The following is a 21024-nucleotide window of genomic DNA, read 5'->3' on the forward strand; positions in this document are numbered from 1 at the left end:
ATGTCTGACCAATGAAGCACATCAACTGACTGACTGACTGACTGACTTTTTGTTGGTCAGTCAGTGGCTCTGTTGCTGCCTCTTAACGCTCCATCAAACGTGTTGTCGGTGCGCATTTTTGCATGCGCCTGTCAACATTTTAATTAAAAAAGGTTACGGACATCGTCTACGGCAACAACGAGCGAGAGAGAGAGGGAGAGAGAGCAGGACCAAAGCCATATGTAAAATTCGCGCTTTCTTTGTCCCCATGCAGAGAATGACCTGAAATGGCTTTGGCTTGGTCAAATGTGGCCGAAAGGGTCGAAAGGGTGCCAAAATAATAAACTCGTTTCGCAGTTACAAACAATTTCCTTTTCAATTTTGCTCGCTTGGTTTTTTGCTTCACTCACTCCCCACTTCTGTACCGCTCTCTCCCTCTCTCGCTCTCTCTCTCTCTCGTTCTGCGGAGGTCATTACATGTGTGCTGCAATACGGATGAAATAGTCATCCATTCGCTGGGTCCATTCATTGTTTGCCATCATTTTAATTTTATTTATTGTGCGACTACCCCAAGCACACACACACACACACACACACACACACAGATACACACACACACACACCACACTCACACACTTATATGTCCAATGCCTCATGCAAATTAGATGAATTGCTTGGCAGTCCAAAGTTTCCTCTTACTCCCGTCTAGTTGGATGTTTGTCGGCTTCACTCTGGTAATGACTTGGCCATTGGCTGTTGCCATTACCTCAAACTTGGCCTTTTGCATATTTGCGAGCTGGCCACGTCAATGGTTTTGCGGACATTTATTGTTTGAAAGCTATTACCCCTACTCCCCCCTTTACAATTGACAATGGCTGGCGACGCGACTCGACACCGTTTTTGATTGTTTTGGGCAACTTCCTACCCCCAAAAAGTCCAACCAAAAAACTGAAATAGAGTGGGCACATTGAAATTTTATGCCCTTACGTTGATTGTTGAAATGTTTAATTGCTTTGTCATTATAGCTGGAAGTTATTGCTACTTGCGACTGACACAGCTGAGTGCAGTGGTTATACAAAGATGCACTTGGGTTCAGGTACAGTTGATACTCTTTCCTATAGTCAAATTTATGCAAATTATAGATGAAGTCGCACACTGGGCAACAGTTGCTAACCCTAAGCCACAAAACCCCACCTGCAAAACTGCCTTCAGTTCGGTTTGACATTTTCATTCATTTGTCTACGCAATGCCAAGCAACAACAAAACAATAAACAAAAAAAAAAAAGCAGAACAAATCTGAAAAAAAAACCCCAGAAAAAAAAACCTGCGGAAAAATAGAATCATTTCAACTGCTGTCCATCCAAGCATTGTTCTCTCCATTCATCCAACCAAAGCAAACCAAACCAACAAATGTTGCCAGACAGCTGCCTGTTGCCTGCTGTTTTTGGCCAACTTGGGCTGTCAATATGCTCCTGTTAGGGGAGTCTGGGAAGTAGGGGGAGACAGCAGCAGCAAATGGCTGCAAAACTTGGCTTGTCGCACATTTTTTTCACGCCAAAACGCCAAATGAAAGCGCTGGCATTTTAATCAACATTAAGCAAAAATGCTTTTTGCAAGCATTTCTTGCATTTGTTTTGTACTTTTTTTCTTTTTCTGTGTGTCCATCAGACTGACTGACTGACGGAATGACAGTCGCTGGGCATTGTCATTAATTTTGGCGTATGTGCTTTGGTCATTTATAACGCCAACGCGCAGACTTTGCAAATTAAAAAGCAGAAATGTGGCAACACTTTTGTACTCTGCACCATTTTCAATTATATTCACAACAAAATACCAAAACCCGGAGCAGCAACAAAAAATGTCAAACCCCGGCTTTCAACCGCCTCCTGGGACCAAACCTCAACACTTCAAAGTGCTTACCTCGACGCCTGCTAAGATGCAACCTGCTGCTGTCCAGGGAATTAGACGGAGTGCTAATAATTCCCCTTCTCAAAGAGCAGACAACGTTTATGATTATGAGACGGCGTTGACAAGATTTTCAAATGGTTTTATGGCTGACCCTAACCGAACCCGTAAAATATTTCATTAATTTTAATTGGAAATTGCGCAAAAGACGCCGCTCAAGCAGATAATTACAACAAAGCTCTCCTCGACTATTCAAATATTCAAAAGTGCTGAAAAATGTAAAGGACAATGGAGATTTAAGGTGCAGAGAGGCAAACGTCTTGGGCTTTGCTTAATTTGAAACAAATGTCGTAAAAATGTGAAAATATAATTTGATGGTTGACTGATGCGTTGGACTTAAGCTATGAAACAAATTAAACAAAAAAAATAATATATATTCAATATTTTATGAGGGATTTGCAACACAGGAAATGAAATTATTTTGAAATTCAAGTTTTGAAATCCAAGTTTTTAAATTAAAGTATTCGGTATACAGAATAATAGCACCTCGAAAAAAGAATTTGTGTAATCAAACAGATCTCCACTGGACTTTAATTTGTATTAAAATTTAAGTATTGGAAGAAACATCATCAAGAGTAGTAAGCAAATAAAAGCGAGTAAAATATGTTTCCCAAATGCCGCATTTGCAAGACAAGCTCAGGAGTCTTAGGGAACATATTTCCTAAAAGGAGGGAAACCTTTTCCAACCTTCTCGAACCGAAAGTAAAATGTAGGAATAAAATGCCAAAGCCCTTGCGCAAAATTTCTTTATCGGATGATCCCGCATCAATTATATTCAAGCGAAACAACAAGCTGACTCTTATGCAATCAAATAATAACTCTGATATTGGAAATGAAAGCGAGAACCAGGAGAGCATGAACGAAGAACCTCAAAGCGATGAGCCGCAATTTGATGAGCCTCAAAACGAAGAGCCTGAAAACGAAGAGAACCAAAACGAAGAGAACCAAAACGAAGATAAACCAGAGGAGGAGACATCTGATGAAAGCGAAAGTGTTAATAAGAAAGAATATCTACGAAGTCATATACCATTTCACGAAAGATCAAATTTTTACGACGAACCGAGAAGAAGGAACGAAAATACTTCGAAGATATTTAAGCTACCATTTTGCAATATATTATGAAAATTGCTACTTAGTAAGTACTGGCAAAGTTTCCTATGAATGCGTATATAGTTCCATACGTTTTAGAAATCTTCAGAGGTTTATATAATAGATAAGAATCAAGCTTGTTAAGCTCCAAATAAAAAGAAATGGATATGGAAGACTAATACAGAGAAGGTATAGAGTCTATACTATAGACTTTACTTCTAGAAAGTTCTTTAAAAAGGTTGTAAGTACAGATAATGTATTGTTTAAATAAATTCAATAAGAAGGTGGAAAATTCGAAATTACGGATCATAATAAATTGGTGGTTATATAGGCAGATTCATATAGAGGGAAATGCTTAAAGGCCTCAGTTAAAGCCACAGACAACACATCACACTTGCTAATCTCTATCCCCCCTGACACTGTCCAAAATGTGTCTAACAACAATTCAATCAAATGGCAGCTACAAGTTCCTAAAACTAATTAAAATGCCATCAACGGATTGCATGTGCCATGTGGAAGCCGCGGGCGATGCGACTACATGAGACTATAATGCCGATACATGGGGAATCCAGGGGAAGTTGGAGGACAAAGGGTGGTGTCACAGTTGGAGCTGCCATTTACGCGTAATTTGGCGCGCCTAAAAGCATCCCGGGAAAAAAAACAGACAGGAGATCCTTTGGGTTTTTGCAGTGAGGTCCGCAGTGTTTTGGCAAGGCTTGTCAACGTGTTCACGAGCTCGCAGACCGCCAAAAACCGCGTGATTTATGCGCTTTTAAAGCACTTAACGGTGAACAAGTCTATGAAGTCCTAAGCCAGAGGTCAGCTGGAGGAGATGAGGAAAATGGAGAAAGCTTACAATAAATTTTCGCGAATAAATCTTTCAACTACATAAATCTCACGCGCCAAATTTGAGCCGCTTTTTTATGTGCGATTCCCACAAATCAAAGCGTAAATTGCTTTGATTTGAAAGCTTTTTATTTTCCAGGGACACATTGTTGCCCGCCAGGCTGGCTGAATGGATGGAATGGAATCCAGATGGGCATGGTGTGACCGCGACTGTACCTTGCGGCTCTTGAGGGTCCACCAATTAAAAATAATTTCAATGCTGGCATATGCGCGCAACAGCAACCCTGGCAACTCTGGCAAATATCGTTAAATTTTATTTTTATCATACGCGCACAAAAGATTAAAATAAAGTACAAATTTTTCAAATATGTTACTCTGCGTCACTTGCAGCTAAAGAGAAGCTCCACATACGCATTCATATGTGAGTCGCAATTCGCGAAATTTACAATTAACGCCAGAAACAGGCTCAGGATGAGCACCAGGACCAGGACCAGGAACAGGAACAGGCTGAGGCTCAAAGTGAGGCAGGAAAAGCCAAGTCAAATAAACATAAGTTTTTATGCGTTTGGCAGTTCAAAAAGCCCTTGGAGTTTGAGGGTTGTGACTCTAGAGATGGAAGCGTGACAAAGCACGAATCGAAGCGGATCATACAGCTCTAAAATAATACAGCTCGATTCTTAATTCGTTTCATAGGAAGCTTTCAGAATTTTCGAATGATTCTAAGCAACGAAAATCTGAGCTTAGTTCTACAAAAATAAATTAAATAAATAAATTTTATATGCGTAAATTATTTTATATTCTATTCTCAAACCAAAATTCTAAGATTTAAATTTGATCAAATAAATCAATTATAAAACTTCTTCTTTAAAATTCGTTTACACCATAATTTTTTAAAAACAAATAGAGAAAAAATCTTAGTTTTATTTTACTTTAGTTTTTTCAGTTTTGTGTATTCCAAAAGTTGCTTTATTTAAAAAATTAAATTTTAGCAGTTCAAAAAGTCCTTGGAGTTTGAGGGTTGTGACTCTAGAGATGGAAGCGTGATAAAGCACGAGTCGAAGCGGATCATACAGCTGAAAAATAATACAGCTCGATACTCGATTCATTTCATAGGCAGTTTTCAGGTTTTTCGAACGATTCTAAGCAACGAAAATCTGAGCTTAGGTCTACAATAATAAATTAAATAAATAAAATATTCTATTCTCAAACATTTTTAGATTTAAATTTTATCAAATACACCAACTATTAAACCTCTCCTTTAAAATTCGTTTTTTATTATTTATATTTTTATTAGTTTTATTTTACTTTAGTTTCTTATGTTTTGTGTATTCCAAAAGTTGTTTTATTTAAAAAATTAAATATTACCTGCACTTAAGATATCCTTTCTTATATTCAAATTTAAGATTTTTCAAAACATATGATTCTTCCATGCATATCATCCTTAGCCTGAGCTTTTAGTTATCCTGTTTCCCATCTCTAGCTGGTATCATATGCAAAAATGCAGCACATGTGTTAAGTAAATCTTCCGCCGGCGTGGCCATAATCATAAACATTTATGGCTGACGCACGCCTGCAGGCAGCAGTCGTCAAGCTGAAGGCAACAGGACATCCCCCGTCAGGAGTTTGCCCGCGTCTCGTCACTTTGACGAGTGCAATCCTTTTTTATATCGTATCCCTTACATGGCAAAGCCACAGGATTAGGTACAACTGTGATGCTCCACGCATGCTTTGGCCTGGGCACAATTTGATTATTTGACTTGACAAATAATTGTCATTTTGATGTGACGCGGCGACTTAAAATTCTAAGTAATTGTAAATATTGAAAATTTGTTAAGGGTGAACTCAGGCGCAGTTAAGCCTTTGTAAAGTTGAAACCCATCGGGCAGACTCAGCTGATGCTTTAAGGAAACTTTTGAGAGAGTAAGGGCATACATTTAGATACCCTGTACATGAGCTATCAAAGTACATGCCTGACCCAAACGAAAAGTCAAGTGATTTATGGTTCTATATGCTCAAAACTATGCCAAAAAACATTTCCTGCTACGCATTTCCACCGTTTCAACTAATTTAAATTCCTCTTTTAGAAAATCACAGCATGGAGAACTGTCACATGCCTTGCCTCCCCTCCCTCCCTCCCTCCCCCTTTGCACAGTTGGCAACAGCACAACAAATGAGTTTCGGTGGGGCAATGTTAACAAGCGTTTTACACAATGATACAAGGCATGTCCTCTGCTCTATGAGTATGTCTGATGTTGTTGCCGCCTCTCTCCACTCCTCCCTCCTTCCAGGACAGCACACGGCAGTTGGCTCTCTCCGTTCGTTGGTTCGTTGACAGCTACGAAGCCATAAATCAACAAGTTAAGTCAAACGTGGTGCAGCAGCAGCTAAAAGCCAAAAAAATGAAAAGGAAACCCACAAGCGAAATTTTAAATTTTTACCACACATGCAACAACAACAACAACAACCACCCAAAACGGAATTGATTTCAATGTTTAATAAAAAATTCATGAAAATTTGTCAGCTCTGGTGAGCTTTTGGATCTGTCTTTGGGTTTAGTTTGGAATCTGCCTCCAGATCTGAAGCTGAATTTGAAGCTGGGGCTGTTGCTATTAATCACAGTTTGTTGCACTCGCTGCGCCATAAAGTGATTCATGTGTGGAGTTATGGGAGGTGAACCAGGAAGGAGGATGGGGATGGGGATGGGGCTGGGGATAAGCAGCAGGCGCATCCTGCCAGGACTATCCTGTCACGCCATTTTCAACTTGTCCTATGATTTATGTTGCATTTTAGACCGCTGACAACTAAAAGTTGCCGCTTCTTTTCCATTTCCCCCAAAAGTTGCGAATACAGTATAAAGTTTATATTATAAACAATAATCAGGCATTATTGAACGCTCAGCAGAAATACATTTCTTGAATGAGTTGAGATCAGCAGTAAATAAATTTTAACTTAAATTTTTTAAACTAGGAAATATATCGAGAAACCATTAAAATTGCAATGATATTGAAATTTTAATCAGACATATTTTGAAAATAAATTTATTACTTGCATTCATGTGTATTTTTTTGAACATAAAATAAATCTTTTGGTTTTTGATCTTAATTAATTTATTTCTGCTCACATTTTGTTCCAGGGCATATCACACTAATCAGGCAGAAATACATTTCTTGAAGAGTTGAGGTCAGTAGTAATAAATAAATTTTGAATTAAATTTTTTTAAGTAAGAAATATATCGAGAAACCATTTAAAATTGGAATGATCTTGAATTTTTAATCAGACATATTTTAAAACTAAATTTATTACTTGCATATGTATTTTTTTGAACAGAAATAAAATCTTTTTGTTTTTGATCTTTATTTATCTAAATCTGCTCACATTTTGATACAGGGTATATCACACTATTCAGGCAGAAATACATTTACATGAGTTGAGATCGAAAGTAATAAATAAATTTTAACTTTAATTTTTTAAAGTAAAAAATATATCGAGAAACCATTTCAAAACGGAATGATATTGAAATTTTAATCAAACATATTTTGAAAATAAATTTATTACTTGCATTCATGTGTATTTTTTGAACAGCAAAGAAATCTTTTGGTTTTTGATCTTTATTTATTTATTTATATATCACTTTCGTTAATAAGCATTGTATTAGCCCTTTTTGACTCCCTTCCTCCCTTTCTGCTTTCTTTAATTTATAGTTAGTAATTCATTTCGCTTGCCAAAATTGATTTATCCACGGCTGCTTAATAACTAGAAATTTCGTAGATATTTATGTACGTTTGCCTGTCCCAAAAGTCAAACACAATAATGCAATTGATTTTTGGTGATAAAAATCAATGTTTTAACAGCAAAAAAAAAGGGTACAAACCTAACCAGATGAAAGGGGCTGTGGCTAAGGGTTGAGGGGTTCAGAGGCTGAGTGGGTTGAGTGGGTTGAGTCTGCCCCTGGTTATTTCCCTTTCGCTGCTTTCACTCAACCAAATGTTTACACACATGCGGTTGTTTCATATTTCATAAATTTTTTTTATATTTTCCCTTTTTTTTGTGTTGGCAAAATCAAAGCACAAAGAGTTGTCAAGGCGTAGCGAACCTGAAACCCCTTTGGCCAACCCCCACTCCGCCCCTGCTCGTGTCTGGTGCGTGTTTTTTCATAATAAATGGCGCTGGCATATTTGCCGTGCGTCTTATTTATGAAAATTGAGTTATAATTGGTAGTGCATTAAGTTGTCGTCGTCGTAGTCGTTGTTGAGGTCCTGCAGCTCCTTTTCAAATTTCCATATGCCATAAGAGTGTTTGTGTGTGTGTGTGGTAAGTGTGTTTGTGTCGTTGACGCATTTCTGCATCAATAAATACGCAAATTGAATTTATAGGCAGGACGAGTGCGAGTTCGAGTCCTTTGGCTTAAAAGTGCCACTAAATCAAAATCATGTTACCACTTTTACGCTCACACACTCATGTGTGTGGTATCAGCTAAGGAAATGCAAGCGGCAACAAGGGGTTAAGACCATGTGTGTAGTTTGCATACGTTTCCGTTTGTGCTCTCTTTTTTTTTTATGCTATCTGCGTATCCTTCCGTTTCGGTATGCAACTTGTTACTCCTTTTCCTTTCCTTATTTTCTTTTTTACTTTGCATACGTATACCCTGGCGACGCACTCCGCTGAGTTTTGACAGGACAGGAGAAACGTGTGCCGACAGCACGAGAATTCCTGTTTCATGTGTGGAAATATTTTGACAGTTTCGCGGTTCGTTAGCGTTTTTTATAGAGTGCAGAAAAAGTACTTAATTTATGGGAATTTATTCATTTAAATTATTTAACTTTCCAATCAATCGAAGTATATCTATTAAATAAATAAATTGTATTGTATTTAATTCAATTATTTTATTTAACTTTGTTATAAATCTATAATCCCTTAACTATCCCAATCATGCTTGTTGTCTAAGACAACTTTATTTAGCCATGTCACCCTTTCATTTCTCCATTCTCTCCTTCTACACTTGACACGCTGCTGTTATGCCTCGTCCATTGTCCTTCACTGCATCCTGCCACTTAAGTGTGGCTCTTTCAGCGCTGACCACATGCTCAAATTCAACGCTGGAAAAAAGGCCAACCTCCCGCCTCCCGCCTCTTAACCCCTTGTTCTCCCCTTTGGCTGTGACCACTTTTATCGTCGTCCCGTTTAGTGGTCATTTCTTTTTGGGCCCAATGACCCTTCATTTTGGGCAACGGTCAACCCTTTTCTCGTTTCATATATAAATTATATGATTTTTGCATTATTTTGGCGTAATGTGCACATTAATGACACTCTTGAAATTATGTTGTTAATCGAACAGGGTTGCTTTCATTGCATTCTATTCGAATACTTGCTCCGATTCGATGTGTTTCGATTTTTTGCCATTTGTTTTGGGCACCAACAATTTATTGCCTCTTTTTTGGTTGACTTTTTATGTTATTTTTGCGTTGCATTTTTATGTATTTTCTGTGTTTTATTCCTCGGCAACATTAATTTTGCTGCTAAAATTGACAGACAGTTGATGTTTTTATGCGATCAAATGGAATGGAGTTCAATGCGAGGCACATTAATGAAATTACATGACCGTTGGCACGTGAAATGATATATGGAATGCCACAAACTGAAGCCAATTTATAGAAAGGGGTGAAAAGTTTGGAGAAAATCTAGTTGCAAAACTCCTGATAGGAAGTAGCTTAAATTTAGGCACATTTTACTCTATTTATTTAATTGTAGACTACGAAATTCACTTAAATACTTTGTTAGACAAATCAAATTGGGTCTTATAACTTTATTTGTACAGCGATAAGCGAAATAAATCTCCAAGTGTCAGACTGAGGCACACATATGTTAAGCCCCCGTCAAGTTAAACCTCCATGGAGTCGAGCCTTTAGGCACAAGGGGAGCCTGAGTTGAGCCGTAAAAAAAGTCTGTAAGATTTACCAAATATTGCACAATGATGGATCATAAATAACTTATGTTTGCACGGCGAACAGTTGGAATAGTAGCAAAAAACAGAAGTGACGTAACACGTAGAGAAATAGCCACATCTCTCCCCTCTCATCGGCTTGACCCTCTGGCAACTGGGAAACTGGGAAACTGACTGCCCCGGCCATTAAGCACAAAAGGATGACCCTTGATGCCGTAAAAAAGAACTGACTGGACAATGGTCACTTGATGATGCGGGCGCGTCGACGCCACTGTTGAATTCTCTATACAATTCTCATATTCCCAGCAGCCTCTCGGGTTTTATTCGCCTGCCTTTTTACGGCACAATGTCCAAATGAACGGAAGCGACTCGTAAAACTAGCGAATTGTGAATTATGTTGCTGACATATAGTCCTGTCACAGCAACCATCTCCAGTGTCGCCAGTCAATAGTTGACAATAAAACTGAAGTAAGAGAAAAAAAAAATAACTGAATCGCTTGGCACATATAAAAAAGCGTGGACATTGGTCAACTCTAAATAGGAGGGGAGAAATGTCTTGTCGTCTATTGAACTCCTGTTTTTGATCAATAAAAGGTGCATTAAACAGGACACTCAGCAAGTAGATGCTTTAAGCAGTTGTCGTAAATACATTTTATTGTAAATTGTTTGCAATAAAACTTTGTACAGTTCGAGCTCCAGCTCGAGTTCGAGTTTGAGGTGTGACTCCTGGCGTGTCTTGAATGCGGGTCAATTGCTTCTGGCAATTTTGGAGGGCTTAAAGCAAGCGTAAGTAAATGGCAAAGTAAAAGCCATTAACTGCCATTTAAATATTCATTATTGCTAATGTTTACGTGGCAAAAGAAAACCACAAACTACTTTAGAGAGTAAAAGAATATTAAGCCAAGGAAAAACCAAAAAATTTACTTATGAAAAGTTCGAAGCCAAGAAAAGAACTCAAAAGGATAAGGTGAAAGGATAAGGCATTGAATATGCACACGCCATAATCACATTAAAACGTAAACGATATGCAAATGGATGCGCTGACAAGGAAGCACAGGACTCAGCCAGGATACAGCCAGGACACAGTCAGGACTCCCCTTTAGAAGTTCATCAAAAATGCGCACATGTAAAAAAGGCAAAACGGAAAGAAAACTGTTTGGAAAAACTATAGTACGTAACTTGGCAAAACTTTTCTGCTGTAGTCCTGCGGCAGGATGTGTGACGACGCAACCTGTGCAAACATAATGTGCCGAGTGAGTTTTTCTTTCCAGGATAATCACGTCCTCACTTACAGCAGCAATTAGTGTAGAATATGGTTAAATGGAAGAGGAACTACTCATTTTAATTCAATAAAAGTCAAACGAGGCATTTCCTGGCCCGCCAACAACTTTTCATCAGTTGCTGAGGTCTGTTGCCTAAAGTCAATTAAAATTGGTAAAAGCTGTAAGACACATCGCAACCTCTTTGCTTCAACTGCCAAAACTTTTGGCCAAGTTGCCACTTGAAACTCGGAGCCACATGTGTGAAGACCAAAACTCTGAACCATTGTTGGCCTAATGCAATCAATAGCCAAGTGTGTCGAAACTTTTGGCAACACAAAGGATTGTGTCCATGAGGAACTCATTGAGCACGCCTCGCAGCTTTTCACACTGCAAATCGGAATGGAAATGAAGCTTCTTGCATTGCCATTTTCGTAGCCATTTCAATTAAATTATCACAACAAGCAGCCCCAAAAAGAACAATAACACTCTCGTCCTGCCAGCTAAGTGCATTTCCAAATCCTGTGCTCCTGTTGGCTTCACTTGGCAGCCACAAAGCCAGGCCAAAACACCTAAGTCATTGCCATTGTCAGCTGTAAGAAGAGCTCTTGGCTTGCCATTGTTTTCTCGACTTAAGACTTTGGCAACTTCATTATGCTTGTGGCCAAAATGTGCTCCAGGACGCATCTGAAATGACTTTTCAATGCGGTTTCATAATAAAACGAAGCAACAGCCGACAGACAGAGACAATTTCATATGCAAATGACTCAAATGAATTTAATCAACAATTGTGTCTCTCACTCTCTCACTCTCTCTCTCTCTCTTTGCATCTGTCTCTTCTGTGTTGTTGTTTCTGCACACTTTGTGTGCATTATTCTAATGAGATTTTGCACAGGCGGCAGTTTTTATGGCCCAACATTAAACAGAGTCCAACTCGAGCTGGACAGGGTATGAGGAGGGGAAGAGGCGGTGATGAGGAGGGAGTAAGGAGGGGCAGTAGCAAACGTGCTCGTGCCATTGTTGCATTTATTTTGATAACAACTTTTCAAATTAAATGGTCAGAGACTCGAGATTGCTAGAAACATTACGCATACGACATGTAACACGCTCGCATAACTAACGGCATTTAGTACTCGTTGTTGTTGCATCTCTGACCTCAGTAAACGTAATTGTCTGTGGTACCGTGGTCAGCCAATAAAAGCAAACGGCTCTCGAGTCCTTTCAAGTGGCCGGGCAGTTAGTTTATCCTGACCATCAAAATGCAGCGCTCTTCTTTCTATCTATCTCCCCTCCCCCTTCTCCCTCTCCCTCTCCCTTTTTCTCTCTTCATCTCAGTTTTAAATTTGATGTTGTTGCTGATGCATAAAAAACTGCGTTTAGCAGTAAAAACAAAAGGCAGCATCTCCTTAGCATGTTGCTGCAACAATGTTGCCAACGACATGTTGCTGCAGCTCCCTTTAAGAGCAAACAAAGCATTTTTGTTTGATTTGCATATGACAAACGGGTAAACTGCGTACTTGGCATGGGAGCTTCAACCGGGTTGTTCATTTTCCTGCAAATGACCGGCAATTATGTTGTTGTTGTTGTGTGTGTGGTGTGTGTGTTGCTGATAGCCTTTCTGGGACCTTGTCCATTGCGATGTGTCCGTGTCCGAGCTTGTTATGTGGCTGGCAGACATTCACATTGCATTCTTATTGACTGTAGTGCCACTTTGGTTGCAACCCCAACCCCAAACCGAACTTGCAACTTCCCCTAGCTACTCATATGTGGCATCTCCTTTGAATGTGTTCCAACATTGTTGGACTGGCTTTTTATTCGCACTGTGCGGTTGGGCATGCAAAATTAAATTAAAAAGCATTAACAAAGAGTTGAAATGGGGGCCATTTCCAAGCGTTATATATGAAGATATGATGGTAGGTGAATTTTCGAAGCGGTAGCTGAAATCTCGTCTAATAAAAATAATATAAGGGAGATAATATGAATCTTAATCCTGTTTATTTTGACTTTGTTTTTGTCTAGATAACTATGGAAATATATGCTGTTGGTTTTGAAAATTATTTAAGGAATAAATCGATCAATTTCTTTTAAGAATGATGGGAAAATAACTTCGTATTTTGCTTGAGTAACTAAAATTAAAATTAAATACTATCATGTTTATAAAAATTAATTTAAGTAAAGTAAATAAATTATCTAACTTGCTAAACCTATTTCTGAGGTATTGGCAACAAAACTCGCAACTTCCTGTACAACTTTTAAAATGAAAATATCAACAAGGCGTATAATTGATTTTCTGCCTACAACGTCCGTTTTAGGGGGAAAAGCCAAAAGCAAATTTGAATAAAAAATCAGCCCCGTGGCATTGATGCAGTGAAGCTTCAACTGAACGCTGGATTACAAACCAGAATTGAGAATTACACACTTGAGTCCACCGAGGAAAGAGGGAGAAAAGGACAACAGTCGCCTGCAGTGCTGGGACAGGAGCGTGAAAGGAAATCCGCGCAAAAGGACACTAATATAAATAAAATTTCAATTACTCAACAATTAATTGTGTCTTGTGAGCAATCGACGAAGCGTTAAAAGAACAGGACCAATGTCCTCCTTAAGGACTACTCATCCGTATTTGCACTAGATATTTAAAAGTTATCGCCAGCCAAACGGAACTGCCAGCTGTGCCAAGGATTGAGACAACTTTTAGTCCTTGGGCTTTTAATTGTAGAGCGAAGAGACAGAGAAAGAGAGAGAGAGAGAGAGAGAGAGAGAGAACTGCGAGCATACGACACACAATTAGATGGCAACTTATTTGTTTTCTGATTATGAAGCGTTAAGCAAAACTGTCAACGTGCAACCGAGAAACGCAATTTATTGAGAAACTTTGAGAACTGGCAGAGACACCACACTGCACCCCGTCCCTCCTCCTGCCCTTCGCATATCCTGCCTGACTAAAAGCTTATCTCTGTGCTTCGTCACTCAAGCAAAACGACGAAAGAGACGGGGACAGAGATGGAGACGGAGACGGGAAGACTACGGCAAGAAGTTGATCTTAAGTCGGAGATAGTGTCTCCGGTGTAGCACTCTGATGCCCCAACTGTAACTCCTTCTCCACATTCCTGCTTGTCTGGTCGTCACGCACAAAGGACTACGTCTCAAATTAGCAGAAAAATCTGTTATCCTTTCGTTTGGCTTGGCTTGCGGCGTGTTAATGATTTTTCTCTTTCCCTCTCTCCCTCTCTCTATCTGTTTCTCTTGGGAAAAGTTTTCTCGACATCCCAGTAAAAGAAACTTGCTTTACAAATGAAGTGACAGAGCATATTTAAAATTGAACAATTTAATCCGCCGAGACGAGACTGAAACGGAGACAAGACGGAGACACAGTCGGAGACAAGTCGCAGGCAGGAAGAAGGAGGAGGAGAAGTCCTTGCACGTGAATTGTTGACACTGTCGCCTGCCTTGTTTTTCTTGCCTGCAAGGAATATGTGCTAATTAGCAAACAGTCAGCCTCTGTCAGGATACAATTTGTTTATATGTGTGTGTGTTTGTTGTACCAGGATTGTCTTACTCCTTCTGCTGTCTATTGAATCTCTCTCTCTCTCTCTCTCTCTCTTTGTTAAACAAATAGGTTTGTTCTGCGTTTGTCCTTCGGGTTTCTGGTTGACGTGTCGCCTGCTTTGTCTTATCAGACGCCTCGTCCTGCCCATTGTCATTTTCCAAGTGGTTGATTGGCACGTAATTTAGCTGAGCTTATTTCGGTATGGGAGCTTGTGTCAAATGCTCTGTTTCTGATTCTTATAGCTGATATACCTGAAATTATCATAAAACTCAAATGTATTTACCTATTTCTAACATTCTATTTGCCATTCCAAAATAATACAATAATTAAATTCAAATTTAATCAGCGTTAATGGTCAACTGACAAATTCCATTTTACAACTTGTTCCCCTGCAAATATGTATATTTTCAAAATAATCAAACAAAAAGCAAACCCAACCGCAACCATGTTGATTACAAGCACACCTAGTAAACCCGACAGTTCCCAACCAAAACCAAACCAAACCGAACCGAACCAAATCGAAAAGAGCCTAACTGAACCGCCAATATCAATGACCAAAATCGAACGCACAAATAACCGCAATGTAACACATTTGCAAATATGGCAAAAAGCCATAAACAAAATACGCGAATACTTGGCCAAAGGGGAACCACCCAGCACCACCCAGCTGGCTCCTTTGGGTGGGTGAGGTGCCAGTTCTCTGCAATTGTTTGCCAAAAACATTTAAACCTTTATTTGAAAATTACACATAAACATATTGCAAATGGTTGAACGGAAAAGCAGCTCTAAAGGGTGCCCGCAACAGCCAGTCAATATTTATACACTTTCAAGGGGTATATTAGCTATGTCGGGCAATAGAACACACAAATAAAATTTTATTGTACCAATCATATTTTTGTATATGAATAATATCAATTTAAAACGGTTTTTATTTGCTCTAAAAAGTGTAAAAAAGTTGTTTATAAAGTGATTCTAATTTAAATTGTATGAAAACTTTCAGATTTTGAGATATAGTTTGATTTGTGAGTAAATAATCTATAGAAACATTTTTAAAAAGATCAATATGAAAGTTTTAATAAACTAGCTATAAGTCCTTTGCAGTGGATTTTCCATGAATCATTAAAAATTTTAAATTCTACGTTGCACATAGATTTTTGAAAAAAATTTCACGGCCAATTCGACATGGCTTACTTTATACATTAAATAACCCATCTACATAATATAGTTTCTCAAACATTCTGCAAAATGTCTTTTACATTAAAACATTTACTCATAAAAATTGAAATTTTAAAGAAGAGCAAACGATATTCGTTGTTTGGATGAATTCGAATTATTCTTGATTTTTCGTTGAAGCTGTGTGCGAAGTATGTGAAAACATATTTGCCAATGCATTTGGAAACATCATTAAGTTGAAAATTGTTGTGCCACGAGAGTGCAACGGCCTATGAAGGACCACAATGGGGATTGTTGGGGATTCGATTGGATCGGAGAGGCGAGCAAAGTGGAAGGAAGGGGTCAAAGGCAATGAATTTTCATGAATGCAGTCAAGTCTATAAAAATTAATGCCATGGCAGTTGGTTGCAGTTGTTGACCGGTACCGAAATGAGAGTGCGTTTTAAATATGAGTTAAAAAGCCTGGAAAATGGTTGGCTGGAGCAGAACGAGCAGACGCCACTCGAGTTGACTCATGTGATCCCATCCAGAAGCACATCCCTGAACCATTCGAATGGTCCAAGGCTTATCAAATGGTCATTTTTGTTTGCATTTAATTAAAAATCAGACAAAAAGGAAGGACACGTGTCAATGTGTCAAAGGACACAGGACACAGAAGGCAAAAGGCATAAGGAAGGAGAGAACGAAGGGCGCGATAAATCACGCTAAAAACAAATGCCAAGTAATTTATCAATGTCAACACACGTCAACAAGCGAAAGTTTCCAAAGGGAGCAGAGTATCTATGCATAAAAATCGAAAAGGATTAAAGCCTTAACCAATGCATAATTAAACAGATCCCGCCCCATTTATGGGAATGCCAAATGTTGAACTTGGGGCATTATCAATGTAAATTGTGGCAGCCTTGTCTGTTTGCACATCTCAAGACTTTTGCTTAATTTTCAATTTAATTGTTGCAAGCAGCCGGCTTTGGTCATTTGGTCAGCCGCACACACACACACACACACACACACACACACACACACACGCTGCTTGTTTGCTTGTGTATCTGTGTTGTGTTTATTTTGGGTTTGGGGTAAAGTTCACTAAATTGCATTTCGGCACGCAATTAGTGGTTCATTTGCTGCGTGGCTGAACCGCCGCCTTACAGATATCTTGAACCATGTTCCTCCTCCACCAAATACCCCTCTCCCCTCCCCCCTCCATCACTTCCTTCGTTGATGTTTGTCCGGTTGTGTCTTGCTATTTGCTTTGTGTGCAAACTTAATTTCATCTTATTACGGTGTAGAAATTTTGCAATTTCCGCAAAAGCCCAGGCACCGAAACTGCTCTGGTCAGTCTGTGATAGGAATTCTACTACGGCTTCTACTACGTCTTGGTCTTGGACTGTAACACGTTTACCTTTTGGGCGGAAATGGAAAATACTTGTAAGGCTCAAGTGTTTATCTGGAGTCCTAGGACTTGTAATTAGTTTATGTGGCGACTTCGACGACGATTGGAAACGCAATTCAATTGAGTTATCTTTAAGTCACATTTATCTGTTCTAGATATTTAGATAAATTAATATATCTATCTTCTTGACTTTACATTTTTGCAGGACATTTACTATTGGTTGTGTTGAATTTGACTATTTCTTTGCCTGTTTTTATTTTCTTTCACACTTCTAATAAATCTAAATTACCTAATTTATTGCAATTCTCGGTTTGCCTTGTCGCTGATAAATTGCAGGACACTCCTAAGTAGCATGTTCACATTTCCCACAAAATGTTCCCCTGCCACAGGTTTTTGTTTTTCCTCTTTTTGATGAGCACAAACAAAAAGCAGAGCAGCGCATAAAAAAGCTAATTTAATTAAAAGAAAATGCAATCAAAAAGGCCATTCGGTAGCTGTCTGTCTCTCCAGTTGCTTTTCCTGTCACTGTGGCGTTGCATTGTCCTGTGCGTGCCGCCTTGCAATTTTCCTCATTTTTCTTGACGCGCAGGACACTTTTTACGACCGCAAAACAATGACGAAATGCAACTGCAGCAAAAGTGCAAGACTGAGACACAAACCAGCAAAATGCCGTGCGGTTCCTCCTTGCGATGCGATTTTATGCACATTTATCATAATTTCACACGCAGCCCTCGACGAGGAGTCACAACAAGGACACGTTTTTTTGTAAGTTCTGGGTTTGGTAGTGCGCATAAAAAATATAAATTTAAGTGCAGTTCCTTAGGGGGCGCGGCAAGGAGAAGCGTTGCACAGAAATTGCATTTCGCCTTTTACGACCAAATGACATTTATGACAGTTTCTTTGGCCAAAGGGAAAAGGGAAAAGGGAAAAGGGAAAAGCGAAGGGAAAACGCGGCAATAGCAATGGCAACAGTGCTCGTTCCCGTTCGTAATAACCCATTAAAACTATTCGTAAACACACCTAGCCATAGGTACTGGATATCGCCCGCTGTGCACAGGACTTATGTAGATCCTTGTGGCAACATGTCAACACTTTACTGTTGCGATTTCCTCTTGGCGCCAACAACAATGTTTGAACTGGTTATTAATATTAATGCTGCCGAACCATAAACCATAAAAAGAATACTGAATGCCGTCGTTAATAAGAATAAATACTAACGATAACTAGGGTATAAACGACAAGCTGATACGCTGTAATTTCTGGAAATTGTTTATTCTATAAATTCAAGCAAAAGTAAAGTTTAAGCCACATTTTAGTAAACATTTTAAAAATTAAAGAAAATAAGTATAAATAATTAAAGGGTATTTTAAACTATGTCCTATAAAATTAGTATAAAAATAATATATTTAACATTTATAAATCTAAGCCAAAGCATAGATTGAATCCAGTGAAAAATTGACTAAATAATTTCTTCATATCCATTTTCTTACAGGGTATACACGCATACCACTAAAATAAAGCAGTTAAAAAACCTAGAAAAAAAATTCTGGCCGTAAAAATCAAAATAATAAAATTACTTTTTATTTACTTTTGCTGCTTTTCTGCTTTTTTTTTGGGGGGCTGGAAAATCTTGCGAGGTATTATCAGACACGTATTCCGGTAATTGAAGTGTTTGTTGTTACCCTTGTTGTTGCTATAGTTGCTGTTGTTACTGTTGTTGCTGTTGTTGTCTCTTGGCAGCTGCTTCATCGGGCACATCCTGGACTCTCATAATTCTACTTGTGACAAATCAACGCCCTCTTGTAGTTAACTTCCTGCTGTTTCCTTAGCTTTACTTTTTTACGAGTATGTGTAGTTTTAGTAGTAGTCCTTCTAGTCCTTCCTGTTAGTGTTGTTGTTGTTGCTTTATCAAAAGTAATTTCGCTTTTATTTCCTTTGACTATTGCCAGCGATTTCCGTTTTTTTCCGTCAATAATTTCATCTCATTTCATTCTTTGTCATAAAAATGTCCAGCAGCAAAAAAATGTTGCAAGTGAAGAAGTTTGTTATCCTTGTGCTTGTTGTTGTTGTTGTTGTGCCATTTGATGCATGCAATATGCACAAAGTTTCCTATTTCAATAAAAAAAAAAACGTCGAATTGTGGATATAAATCTATAAAATAAAATCTCTGTGCTCATATCATAAAAGTCTGTTTTTTGAGGGGGGAAAATGTAGTTGTTGAATGTTTATATAACTGTCGACAGCTGGACGGAAACATTGTTGCAAGAATAAATATATTAAACTTAATATTTAGCTAGGAGCTTTTAAAGGAAGTGCCATAAGACTACTGTTAGTTTATGCTATAAGGAGTTGTACTCATAGAAAAAAAGTCGATCAGAAAAGTTGAGAAAACTGAGAAAGAATCTTTTTAAAGTAGTTTCTTAAACTAATCTTAGATTCGAATAAAAGGTTCTTCTGTAAGAAACTTGATTGGGTCCGCATAATATAAAAAGAAAAGAGAAACAGTTTCTAATTGAAGTGGAAACACTTTCCCAGCATCTCAGATCCTTAAGCTTAACAATGGCATTCAATTAGCACCTACATAAACCGCAATTCTCTACGCTTGCTTAGCATAAACATTTACGATGATCAACGCTAAGGAAATACCAAGAAACCCTTGAGAGACATACTATCATAAAGGTCCTGTTAAACCACAAAGCTGAGAGCATTACCTGAATATCGTTTCTACTGTTTCGTTTTATTAGCTGACATATTTATGCATATTATTAACATTATGTTTAATGCACCTTTTTGCATTATTATTGTATTCAAAAGTGAAATTTGCAAACGACGTTTTTCGCATTTGACGCAGTCAGGATCATTGTCATCATTGTCAGAAAGGACGCGCGCGCCTCCGTGGCTCATTAATTTTTATACACGTTACGTGTGCGTGTGTGCATGTGTGTGTATGTGTGATGTGTTGTGTTGTGTTGTGTGCATGACTTTGGTTGCAATAAAAACATATTTTATTAGTTGGCATACAACAGCGCAAAAAGGATGCACAGAGAGTAGTAGTAGTATGAGTCGGATAACTACCCGAGGTCCTGCTACGATCTCACCACCATTTGGGGCGAGTGTCCTTGCCCTGATGATGACTTGCTGTCAGCATAAATTCATTATTTATGGTGCAATCAATGCGACCGAGCGTATGTCAAACACATCAAAAATCAACAGCTCATCAGTCGATGCCAAAGCAGCAAATGGCAAAGTCCTAATGTCATTGGGCCGCGTTCTATCGCTGCAGCCCGGAAGTTTGTTTATTTTATAGTTTTAGCCGTCGTTGCCGTTTCTGGCAAACGGTGCGAAAATTTGCAAATCCTGTGATGCTCCACGGGTTGTCCTTCCGACAGTTGCGGCTCATGTTTGACGTCAGCTCTGGCAAATTTGAATCTCTTTTATGTGACACCTCATAATGGTCGACAGCCGGTGATTGCTCATTTACTTAGCGATACCCTGCATTGTAGCTAATGTGGGGTATATATACTTGTGCACAAAGCAAAAATTTCGAGAGCATTCAAAGTAAAATTATAAATTATCAAATTAAAACTTGTTGCCAATGTTACAATCACTAAAGGAGTTATTCAAATAATTTAAACAGATAAGTTTGCAGATTTCTAAGATTTTAAGACTTACTTTATCTGCTATTTTAAAGGCAAATTTAATAGATGAATTATTAAACTCTTTTATTCGTACATATTATTTATTTATTTATTTGTTTCCTTGTTTTACAAGTAGTTAGATTACCTGAATTACCTGAATGTAAACTAATTAATTTTAATGATATTTAAACATTCAT

The 21024-nt window shown here is 38.4% G+C and overlaps 1 long non-coding RNA gene across 1 annotated transcript; it reads left to right on the forward strand.

Annotated features, from left to right (window-relative positions):
• Positions 1–2377: 2377 nt before the first annotated feature.
• Positions 2378–3929, forward strand: LOC117788711. The gene is made up of 2 exons (XR_004617789.1): positions 2378–3079; positions 3133–3929. It is a non-coding gene; the product is annotated as an uncharacterized LOC117788711 (long non-coding RNA).
• Positions 3930–21024: the final 17095 nt, after the last annotated feature.

Source organism: Drosophila innubila (assembly GCF_004354385.1).
Source record: "Drosophila innubila isolate TH190305 chromosome 3L unlocalized genomic scaffold, UK_Dinn_1.0 0_D_3L, whole genome shotgun sequence".
Lineage (NCBI taxonomy): Eukaryota > Metazoa > Arthropoda > Insecta > Diptera > Drosophilidae > Drosophila > Drosophila innubila.